At 37.5% G+C, this 12978-nt stretch overlaps 1 protein-coding gene across 1 annotated transcript in view; it reads right to left on the bottom strand.

Annotated features, from left to right (window-relative positions):
• Window positions 1–12978, bottom strand: part of CSNK1G3 (casein kinase 1 gamma 3) — a 578377-nt gene that overhangs the window by 320902 nt on the left and 244497 nt on the right. Inside the window, exon 21 of the mRNA XM_082380715.1 lies at window positions 1992–2073. The gene's annotated coding sequence lies outside the window, so the exon portion shown is untranslated. The remainder of the gene's footprint in view (window positions 1–1991; window positions 2074–12978) is intronic.

The following is a 12978-nucleotide window of genomic DNA, read 5'->3' as shown; positions in this document are numbered from 1 at the left end:
AACCTACTCTCTTGAGAATCTAACATACTTTCTTGAGCTTTAATGGCTACCTCTGGGAGCATGGCTGTGGGAGTAGGAAGGAATGGGGAGCTAGACAGTTGGAATTTTTCCTATGTCTCATAATATGCATTATTTTAGTATTTTAATTAAGACTTTTGTACCATGGGGAATTACGAAAATACTTTTGCCCGTACTTTGGGAAGGAATATCTCTTTGTCCAACAGTGTCACCTCACTCATACCAGAAAGACGGTGATAGCAGTAGAGACTGGCAAACAACCTCTGTGTTTAGTGGAATGTCAGTCGCAGGGGGCAATGAAATAGTGTGACGAGCAGGCCCAAGCTAAGCCCCACGGAGCCTCTGCTTGAGCACATATAATGTAATATCCTAGCCTCATAAATAGCTATGGGACAAATCTCAGATAAGTGTTTCTAACATTCAAGCAGATCCGAGTTGGGGCTTCTGTAGTTTGACTTACACTTACACTCTTCTTCCTAGACAGCTCTTGAAGCCCCTTACTTCTCCTCTCCTTTGCCCTTATCATCATCCAATCCTTTATCATTTCTCACCTTAATCAATGGGCTTTTGCCATTTCATACCTTGTCCTCAGCTCTATACCTGCTACCCTCGATAACTGTTTATTACAGTGAATGAATAAATGGATGAATGCCTGATTTTGAGTCACTGAAATCTAGTTGGCATCCTCCATGCTCGCTACCCTCCTAGTTATTTAATAAAGAAAAATAATTTTTGTTATAAAGCATTTCTTCAGTACTTGAAATGTTTCCCTTTTACAAAGGGAAATTTCTACTTAATTGATAAGATGTATATTTTAAATCATGATAGTATATTTTTGAGCCATATATGTGACATTAAAATATTTACTTAAGTACATAGATGTTTCTGCACCCTTTTCCTAATCATTAATTTCCCCAAATAATTCATTTGACCAATGAATACACAATTTTAATAAAGCAAAAAATATATTGATCTGATTTTTTAAATGTTGTGATAAATAAAACAGCTGCTCCTGAAGAATTGTAGGTAGTATATATAGGCTGCTATCTTGTTTTGAAATAAAATTATCCTTAAGTCCTTGTTAAATAGTAATGCTTTACAAGAATAGAAAGGAAATACTTTATAATAGAACTAGAAATAACTCAGTAGACTTCTGAATAAAAATTTACTTTGAAGGTGGCTTCGAAATTATTAAACTATATCCTGCTCCTCCCCACAGGCACATACATCACATAGAAAATCTCTCTCTCACTCTCACTCTCGCTCTCTCTGTAACTTTTTAAGGTTCATAATTTGAAAACTGAAATTTCTCTGTGACCTTGAAAAAGAATTCTTGCCAAACCAAGGAGAAGGGTGGATTTGGGGAGTTGAGATTATTAATAATATTACAGGATGAAACATATAGAGATGCTTTCAGAGCTTAATCAGGCTGCAAAGTTAGTCACTAGACTTGCTGGCAAATTATGAAATCACTAAAGTCCTGATTCCAGTACACAAATATGACCTTATTCAATCATTATTCACAGAAAAGGGAGGGGCAGATGCTCTAAATTGCACTGGTGGGAAGTTTTCCTGTACTCTATTTAGTCTCAAAACAATACTTGGCCAACTGATCTTTTTAAATCTGCTAGTGTGATAGTTCTTATTTTTACAGGCCACTCTAATCATCTTTTTTGCCAGCCTGGGGATTAATCCCAAACAATTATCCCAAACAATCAGGATAGCTGACAATAACTTCAGGGTAATTTAGATGCCTTGAAATCTCTGACTTGTAAAACCATCAGTTCATCCAACTCTGACATCATTAAGATTATTCTTTTTATCAGTGAAATCACTTGGTTCTTTCCAAGCTCTGCCCTCCCAAGTTCTGCATGAAGTATTATTTAAAATGTATAAATTATTACCATGGGATATTATGAACAAATAATTAGAAGAACAAGCAGACTCTTATGCTCTGCCATGCCATGACTTACCCATTTTTGAATTAAGTATTGAGTCTTGTCACCTTCTTGGATTAGCTTTATATGAAGCAGCCTCTTCTTCAGAGAGGAAAATCTATTTTAGACAATGACATTTGCTCATCAATATGTGGCTTAAAAAAAAAAAAAAAGAAAGAAAGCACCTGAACCTTCAAATATAACTAAATAAGCTGAAGCCTGAAATGGAATCACCTAAAAGTAGGAATACTAATTCGTATTAAAATCCACTATGTTTAAAATTTGAGCTGAATCAGGTACATTGTTGTAATTTCCTGAGCATTTGTCTTGAAAACTAATTAGAAAATCTGGAGATAGCACTTGGTATTCCTAACATGTCCCAGAAGGCTTTGTGTTCATTCTTTCGATTCCAACCACCCATTTGGAAGCAATCCAGAATCTAACAATAAGACAAGCTTGACTCACCAAGATTCACTTTCTCAATGTATATCAGTCAGGGAGACTATGGGAACAATTACTTGGTGTATGAGTGAGAGACAAAAAGTAAGAAAAGGTCTTCTATTACAATGACATACAAAACAGCTCTCCATCAAGAGTACATTTAGCTCTTTATAAAACAAATGTGTTGTTTCTTTGCTTTTGTACACAGTTATGTCTTTAAACACGCAAGAGAAACCACACAGAATGAGGAACTGGAAATCAATCTTGTCAACATTATGCTCTGCTTATTTCTAAACCATAGGCTGGAATTGAGCTAACCTAAACTTCACTGAATGTTAATATAACAGCTGGCAACATGCTTTCTTAAAAAAGGACTCCAAGAGTAATGAAAATGAAAATATAGCCCATGACATTGATCTAAGTTTTGACAGACGTTTTTGGTCAGCATAACATATGAGCTCAGAAATGAAGTTCCAGCCATGTACGTTTCAGAAAAGACTTCCTCTATAAATAAAGTTGTTATAGGAAATGACTAGCAGCATCATACCCTAAGCATCTTGGCCAATAATAAATTGAACATTAATGGAAACTGACTATTCCTTACATGTCCCCATAAGCTAACAGACTAAACATCCAAGGCATCTGGAATTACTTGCCCTGTTATGGGCTGTCATACAGTTTATCATCTCAGGGCCTATTTGACTGGCTGGTGTTCTTAAAAGCCCCAGTAATTCTGCTGCAGAACTAAAATTCCATTTTGAGTAGCCACAGGATTTGTTGATCAACAGGACAGGTGGAAAGAGAAGGGGCTTGATGAGAAGGACTTATCACCCTCTAATAATATGCACACAAGAGAACGACAGGATGGATGCATTATTTTAAAATTGTGTCTGGCCAGCATGTCAGGACTGATTGAAGAATTCAGCAACAGTGAAAAGAGTCATGTCTGCCTTCAGACACGAAGAGCCAGTTATCCACTCTTATTTCTTGTCAACGGCTTAGATCAGTCTCTCATTTTTAGGACAAATAATAAGAAAAATCGTAAAGAAAATGTCAATTCCACCCCGCCATAAACTGAAGCAAAAAATTTTTTAACTAATAGCCTTCTTCCCCTTTCTGTAGAAAGGCAATATGGTGTGAAAATGTTTTCTCCTAAGTGATGGAATGTACAGTCATGCACCAGCAGCTCAACTGGGTGCTGAATATCAACGTGCCTGTTCTGGAAGAAACCGCTCTGGGGTTACAGGGAGCACACTGTTGGAAAGAGAGGCACTTCAATGCAGGAGGGGAGGCCGTGCATCTATTTCAGAAGATGGAGGTTTATCTTCCAGTGGAGGGCTTTGATACTATTCATATGCTAACAATATCACCATTTCCTCACGGCACTCAATACACAGGGAATAAAAGACGTCATTTGCTGACATGGGGTGCAACACTTTCTGTCCAGCATACTGATCAAAAAATCTGCATTCAGCTTCCAAGGCGAAGCCACCACATAACCTTTAAATTGTTCTTTGAACACTTTAAATTTCCGGTCAAAATAATTTCCCATTTTAGAGAATAAAATGATGAAACAAAGAACTCTAACTGTATTTTCCCTCCGCTCCTAACACGTAGTTTTAGTGCCCCGAGGGCTCCTTTCATCTGGTCTAAGTGCTGGCATATGATGTGATTGTTAACAGAGCTGGCCACCAGATGAAGTGAATTATCTCAACTGCCAAAGCTCCCACTTTCTTTCCAATTTAAACATCAATTTAACACAGAAACTGAAGGGTATTATGAAAGCTTTAATATGAACCATTTCAGACATGAGAAAAAAAAATACTGGAACGTTTTTTCAAACTACCAAACAAATACGTAATTTTTTGAACCTGAAGATGAGTCTGGAAAACGAGTGTAACAGCAGAACACACAGGATACGCGCTTTAACCGACAGCAAGGGAGAAGGACCTCTCTGTCTTAAATAAACATGCTTTTCAGAACAGGGAGGATTTTACTAAAGAAAATGAAATCGTGAAGTCATTAACTGAACACAGCGATCAACAGCAAAGAGAAGACTTCTGATTTAAAACATTTCAAAATGCATATCGTCAACCTGGATGATCTGGGATGTTTTTAGTGGTCTCCTCTGGATTATTAGGGTCCTTTTCATTATACAACTTGCCTTTCTCATGGAAATTTTTTCTCCATTTGGATCACTAGCTGGTAACAGAATGTGCCAGCATATGTCCCAAATATCTCTTTGAAAATGAGACCACTTCATAGCTAATTCATAACAATAAAACTTGATGCTTTCTCACACAGCATAGAGCTCTTCCTAGTATATGCCACAAAAATTAAAACATATACATTTAAGTCAAAAGAATATGAATTATTATTTATCTTTAATCTTTTTAAAGCCTTCATAATGAAAATGGTATTAATATGCAAAATGTGTAAATAACTGTGTTCACAATTAGAAAAATTTGCCCTTGTGAAAATATGAGATTTGAAGAATTGAAATAAGATTTGAAGAGTCATATTTAAATAAGATTTAATAATATACAAGTTAAATACATATGATTTTGCTAAACATTTTGCTAGCCAAAAACATTCTTAAAAGTTAATAACATTATTACAGATTTTCCGCTGAAAAATACTCCTTAGAGTCAATTAACTACATAAATAAATAAATAAATAAAGTTAGCCTTTTTACTATACAGAACTCTTCTAATCATCATTTCCATCTTAAAAGTATAATTTGGGAAGGTGCAAGACTAGGAAATATGTGTGCATTGATTGTACCATATAAGGATCGCATGACTGTTCGCATATGGAATGCACACAGAACATTATTGACAAATTCAGAACAACCATATGCAATGCTCAATGGCACTTCCAAATATAAAATACAAATACAGTATGTAATACACTGAGAGCATGCTGCATACCAAATGATCAAGCAATTTACTGAAGATTAGCCTTTAAGAAACAAATAACACTACAAATACCATATGCACCTGTTAATGATTTATTTTTCACATTGGTGACATTCATCAGATTGATCTTAAGTTAAAAACAAGTTTTCACAGAATATTCCAGCCGAGCACTCTTTGTGGTAAATTAAAGGAGAATTATAGAACCAGTTTGCCAAAAGGGACCTTAGAGATCACGTAATCTTATTTTTAAATGGAAAACTTGAAACCTCAAAACGTTAAGTTGCTCACCCAAGATTACAAAGTCCATTAATGGCAGACTTCCAGGTCTCCTGGCTCTCAGGCCTGGCCCCAAATGAAAGCTACCCTAATTCGTTCATATTTACTCAAAACACATATATGTTTGTAAATCTGCATAGGCTCATCTGGTTGTCCAGCACATCATCTGCAGGAACACCCAACTCTGGGGTCTGACAGGGCAACACTGTTCTATTCCCAGAGTGATTTCATTGACGATGACTCATACTTCCCTTGGATTTGCTGGGGAACAGAAGGAGATGCTGACCTCAGTAGAAAAACAGACATAGCTCCATGAAAGTCATAACAGAGCCTCAAATTGTTTAATTCTGAAATGCGCTCTGCAGAGAATGCCTTCAAGGGGATGTTTTACTCTTCCTCCAGAATGCTTTAGGAAGCACACCAAACGTGTGTCAAACTTCCTCCCCCACTGCCATCAGCCAGAACTGGAAGGCAGAGAAAAAGCCTGAAAATTAAAGCAGAATATGTGGCCCCCAACTGCACACTTCAGCATTACACAGCTTTCCACCCCACCTCCCTCTACAGCCTATCTCCTTCAGGCACAGCAGAGAATAGCCTCCCCCAGACCTCACCACCCAGGAAAAGTGTTCAACCAAATCACTCAAGTGAACTTCCAGAAGTATACCTAGATATAAAATACCAGCTGTAAGGAGATGTGGTCAATCACTCAGCATCCACTATTTTCCCCAACAGAACCTTGGGAAATGTCTTAACACCGAAATATCAAACATCCAGACAGATTCTTAGTAAATTAAAACAGTGCAAAAAAACAAAAAACAAACAAACAAACAAAAAACAGTGCAATAACTGTTTTTTCCTGAACATCATCTTTTTCACTTCCAGGCAAACACAGCTCCAGCCTAGACCATTCCCTCAAAACCAGGATTATAACAGGAATTCAGTGAGTTCCAACACAACACACTTGAACAATCATGCCAGAAAACCTCCAGTGTATATATGGGGGGGGGGGAGTTAATTTTTAAGACATTACCAAAACAGACCATTTTTATGTCAATCACGGAAGTACTTGGTTTTTTATGGGTTGCAGAAATTGGGGATCCCTTATAAGACTTAAGAAGACTTGTTAAGTTTTAAAATCTTTCCCCAACCATCAAATTTAATAATTCAATATCCAACATTGTTCATAAGGTTCTGAGCACTGTCATTAACCAGACATGATAGAACTCTCCTCCCAAGTTAATCACGCTACTTCCTTCCCAGGCTCAATAAACCCTCACCCTTGCATCAATCCAGTTATAGTAGAAATTACTGTGTGTTATTTTAACTTTCCATAAAACTTATTTTTAAATAGAGTAAATGCAGTACATGGAAATAGCTTTATGAAACAAACTATTTACTATCCATGTTGTCTTTTATCATCAGTTTCCTTAAAAAAAAACAATAAACCTGGAGGTGTAGCAATTATATGACTAAAATATGTACCCACCTTACTCACTAATACAGTGCAATAGCTACACAAAACAAATTTAACATTACTCATTAGTAATGAGAGATCAGCTTACACGACAGTGGCACTGACAAAAGTCACTGCAGTCTAGGTCCAAAGGTTTCACTGACTACTGATAGCTGTTACATCTATTTTTGATTTTGTATATGGTTAGTCACACTCTGGATTCTTTAGAATCAAAGTCCATAAGGTAACAGTGCAACTAAAGGTCTGCATTTAGCCACTCTGAGTAGAGCAGGTCAAGCAGTGTAGATGACATCATCCCTGATGGAGCTACTTCTTGGAGTCAGACACCTGGGGAATGGGAGAGAACCATGCTTTCATTAAAATGTGGTTACAAATATCTTCACAGTGCATTCTCCAGATTAGTTTTGACGCTCCTTCAGATTAATGATACTAAGGATTTCCTTGAAGAAGTATTGACCAATGATTACTGCCTCGGCATGGAGAATTGGCAGTTTAGAAACCTCCTCTGAAATAAGATCCAAGAAGAGAGCTGTTGTAGATGAACATTGATTCCCACTCATCATGTTTATCATCAATCTCTACTATGGTTTGATTGACATCATATTGCCTCGAGATAATTCATTCTGCATATCGTTATAATAATCGAACTTTTATTTCTGTAGACTATCATGGAATATAGAGAAGAGAATTTTTTTTGATTCAACAAATTTCTTAGCAAAAGAGAAAAATACTAGTTAACCCGGGTGGGCTGTATATAATTATCTAGCTCCTTGCTACTTGAAGTGTGTGTCCAGGGATCAGCACTGTGGCCATCACTGGGAATATGTTAGAAATGCAGACCCTCAGATGTCACTGGACCTCTTAGAGCAGAATCCATATTTTAACAAGATCCTCAGGGGATTTAGATGGACATTAAATTCTGAGAAGCACTAATATAGTTATGTTTATGATATTAGAACCATAGAGAAGAATCAAACCCAATGTATTCCCTATATGTCTTTTCTGTAGCCCACGGAAAATGTCAACTTGCATTTGATATATACTGTATAAAGTGTCAGGGCTAAACAAGTAAAGGCCAATGAATCTCCTTGACCCCACTTGGGAAACATGATTTCTCAAATCTTTCAATCATCAAATATTTTGGAACAAAAAAATAGAAGGATGGGAGTCAACAGATCCAAACACTAGGTCTTTCTTGCCTGTGTTTGTGTGTCCTTCGGTAAATGAGTTTACATCTCTGTATTCATTCTACGCTCAACACTGTGGTGGGTTCTTGGGAGTCAACACTGGACAAAACAGACATGGTCTCTTTACTTCAGTTTCCTATGGATAAGTGGAAGAGCATTTTAGTCAAAAAGTAACACAGACATATAAAATTTCAAGCTAATTTTAAAGAACAGTGAGAGTGAGCAGTTTGTTCAGTGTAGGGCCGGACATGTGGATATGCTGGGAATAGAACATGACATGAGAAGAGCTATATGCTTTGTTTTAGAGTTTGGACTGAAGCAAAGGGGAGCCATCACAAGGGTTGGGAATGGGAATGACATGAGCAATGAATTTCAGAACTACTTCCCTGCCATCGATTGGAAGGATGGATTTAAGAGAGAAGGGGCTGAACACAGGGGCTCCTGTTAGGAGAATACTGAGGTCATCCAGTGAAGAGATGATAAGAACCTGAAATGGTAGAAGAGAGCACAGACAGAACTGGTATGACTTCAAAACTAAGGGAAGCGTGAGTGTGCCTGGGGGTGGGGGCAGGGGAGAAATAGACAGAAGTGTGACCAAGTCCAAAGTGTCTAGTAGGACAGTTGTTAAAAGCGATGAGGCTTTTAACTGAGAGAGGCAACATAGTGGGAGGAGTGAGTTTGGAACAAGGAAAGGAAAGAGATCATGAGGTTTACTTTGAGTTTATTGGGCTTGAGAGGTCTGAGGATATCTAAGTGGTGACACCAACTGACAGGAAGGAATGAGAATCTGTTCTTTGGACAAGATGACAGATTAAGGGCAAACTAGTAAACCCCTAGTATCAAAATGGAATGTGCTGACATTTTGAAGGACATACACATCCAAGGAGAGACTTCTGATGATAGTGTATGTGCGCAGACACTTCAGAAAGAACATTTAGAGGTGCAATCAGCATGGATTATTTTAATTCTAAAAACAAAAAACTATGGATCATTAAAACAGGGGAGACAGAGGAGACAAAATTGGAAGTATAGGGACAATTGCAGCGGCAGCAAGTAACTACTCAACAAACCGTAATAGAACAAAAAAACGTTTCATGGATATAAAGAGGGGTTTATAGAGAGGTTTTCATATATCTATAATCAGTTTGATAGAGATCTGTGGTTTTGTAATTTCTAGACTTAAGTGGTAATAATTGCAATGTGTCTCACCCTTACATGTTTTTATAAGTGATAAAACATGTTCAGAATACCTCAAACTCTTGTTCCCCAATAAAGTGCCCTGTTCGTTAGCTCTCACTATATTGATGGCCATATGTCCCTATGAACATTAAACACACATGGACCTCAGTGCATATCAATTACTGAAGGAGAAATGGGAGAGAACTGCAAAGTGAAGTGAGATAGGAATCCCTTCCATCTCTGGTCCAGACATGAACTTCTCCCTCACTATGTAGCTATGATAGGAGAGCAGAATATTAGAATAATTTACCTATTGGATTTGGAGATTCAAAGGTAAACCCACTTTAGATAAACCTGATGTTCTTTCTAACTGCTAATTGCCTCTTTAGTCACAATCTTATGGTGAATAATTAAAAGTATGGCAGAGGACTAGAGCTGATAAAGCATTAAATGTACATTTTAATTTAAAACTAGCACTATAATCAGTGATCGAGAGTGTGTTTGCCTTTATAAATCAACTATCTAAATATGCTTGCCTCTGGTTGAAGCAGCACTGGACTCCCCGCTCCTCAGAGAGTGTAATGCACTCTCCTTAGACATCAAATCCTGACTTCAAAGACTTGTTAGAAATAAATGGCTTAAGTGGACTTTGCGAACTATGCCATGATTTTATCTCTTGCTTACCATCATTCAGGGCCTGCTTGGATTCCCAAGTAAGAAATGGATATGTTGTCACTCACCACAGAAGCACTGAGTATATTTCTGGTGGGTAATCTAAAGAAAGGACAGTGCAGTCTCTCTCTCTCTCTCTCTCTCTCCCCCTCCCCCCAGTCTCTCTCTCTCTTACACACACACACACACACACACACACACACACACACACACAATAAAGAGGGGAACCACGGGAAATTCTGAGGGTACAATGGGAAATTCTGAGGGTACAACGTAAGCCAGAGTTAGCTGCTTTCATCTTTTATTCCTGAGAAGGAGCAGAGACAGTGAAGAGAGATAAGAGAAGAAAAGCAGGTTGAAAAGGTAACAAACAGTGCTGTGAAAGCGTGTGAGAAAAGAAGGAATGTAGCAATACTGGCAACCTGAACTGTAATTAATTCAGAAGCAAGGTCAACATGGATTAATGTAGAAGAAGAAAGGAACTGGAACCCATTTAGATAAACACTGACTAAACGTGAAACAAATGCCAAAGTCAGCAATGAAACTGGTGGAAATCAATTCAACAGAGTATTTCTCAGAGTCTGACATCAGGCTAAGCAAAGGAGCCTCCCTCCTCACTCCGTCTGCCTTTGTCTTCCAGCAAACCTTGCAGGCTGGTCTGCTTCCAGCAGAGCCCTGAGAGAGAGGGTCGGGTGAGAATCAACAGTGGAAGGACAGCGGGCATGCAGAGCTGGCCTGGGGTCCTGTCCAGCTCCTAACTAACTGCCAGACCATAGGGAACTAGCTCAGCCCTCAGCCTCATTTCCTCACTTGTAAAATGGACATGATTATGGTACGTTCGTTGTAGATTTATTGCGATATTTTCACAAGATAATGTAAATAATATTCAGCCCATTTTAACTACTCAAACATCAATAGATATTATTGTTAAATATTGTTAATTATTATTAAAGCCACAGAAGGCAGAATCAAAATAATAATAGTTTACATTTACAGAATTCATCCTGGCAGAGTACTGTATACTGTACAGACCAGCGCTTTTGATCCTTAGAATGACCTTATCACAGATGAGAACTCTGAGGCACAGAGTGGGTAAGTAACGGTTCCAAGAATCTGAACATCAAGCAGAATCTTTGCTCTAAAAACTATACTATATTATCAAAGTGTCCTTGGAACAAATCTGTTCAACTTTTGCATTTTACAGATGAGAAAACTGAGGCTTACAAAGGTGATGTCACCTATTTTATACTATACAGCCAGTCAGGCAATCAGCCCATTATAGGAATCTGAGAGCCTGTTTCAATGGGCAACACTCTCCAACCCCAAATGAATGATCCAGAGCCTTCCCTGAAGGTTGAAATGCTGATCATATTTCATTCAGTCACCTTCCTCTACAGAAAATGCAATGAATCACGTTATTTATTCATATCAGATTCCTAGTGGGGAAGGCATCTTTGTAACAAAACTTGATAAATTTGCAACTGGTGGTATTTGTTTGTACAATGAATGTAAAAGAATAGGGAAGAGAAGAACAGAACCAACTTTTATTAAGTAATCACTATGCTTGGCACTCCACACACTATGAAAATTGACAAGCAACATCTGATCCACACAGATACAGGATGGGCCCTGTGGCCAGAATAATAATAGTTAGTAAGAATAAGATTCTTATTTTAGAAGCTATAAATAAAACATAAGCAATTGTACTGTTTAGCAACATTCAATGGGCAAGAGGGAGCTAAGATGAACCTTGATGTTGAAGTAGAACTCTGACTACCACAGCCTTTGGAATTCACTCAGAATTTGTTGGTATTAATTGATCTGGTAGTGATGAAGAGCAAGCTTCCTTGGTACATGGGCAAGTTTCTTCAGACTGAGCATCCTACCTCAAGCTATAGGAGCCCTACCTCAGACTGGCATGCCCCACCCAGGAGGTTCTCAACTTCAGCAGGAGAATTTGCCTCAGGTCACAATGTAGGCAAAAGGACAGAAAGAGGAAACAGCTCCATATAAAGAGTTATCTGTCCTAAAACTACCCTTGGACAAACAATTCCAAATAAAGGATTGTCCTCTTCTTTAAGCCTCTCCTTCCCCCATGTCAATATAAATCAAGACCCCAGAAGAGTAGTGGTGAACCCTTTAAAATAAAAATAAGGATTCCACAAGACAGAGGCACCAAAATCCAACTTCAGAACTTCAAGTGATACGTCCTAAAATAAAGACTCCATGCTCTCTGAACAAATCTTTTGTGGTGTCTTCACACTCAATAACCCAATCTCACCATTCATCTTCATCTGGGTCTTAAAAGTGTGACAATGTTGCAATACCATTTCTCTCTTTTTTTTTCACTTTAAAAAAAAATGAAGTATACTTGATTTACAATGTTGCATTAGTTTCTGGTGTATAGCAAAGTGATTCATATATATATGAATATATATTATTAATAATAATTAATTAATATTAATATTAATTTATTATTAATATATTAATAATTATTATTATCATATATATTATTTTTCATATTCTTTTCCATTATAAGATATTGAATATAGTTCCCTGTGCTATAGGTGCTTGTTGTTTATCTATTTTATGTATAGAAGTTTGTGTCTGCTAATCCCAAAATGCTAATTTATCCCTGCCCCTCCTCTTTCCCCTTTGGTAATCATAAGTTTGTTTTCTATGTCTGTAAGTCTGTTTCTGTTTTGTAAATAAGTTAATTTGTATCATATTTTAGATTCCACATGTAAGTAATGTTGCTCTGTCTTGTCCATTCACCTCAAGTGGACACTTCCCCTCCACTAAGCTATCCATTAAAGTTTCTAGATTCCAGCTTCTGGGTAACAGTTGGGGTATGGTGGAAGCAAGATTATAGGAAT

Source organism: Balaenoptera borealis (genome assembly GCF_965194805.1).
Source record: "Balaenoptera borealis genome assembly, chromosome: 2".
NCBI lineage: Eukaryota > Metazoa > Chordata > Mammalia > Artiodactyla > Balaenopteridae > Balaenoptera > Balaenoptera borealis.
Note: the sequence above shows the minus strand (reverse complement) of the source record. Positions and strands in the feature narration are given on the sequence as shown.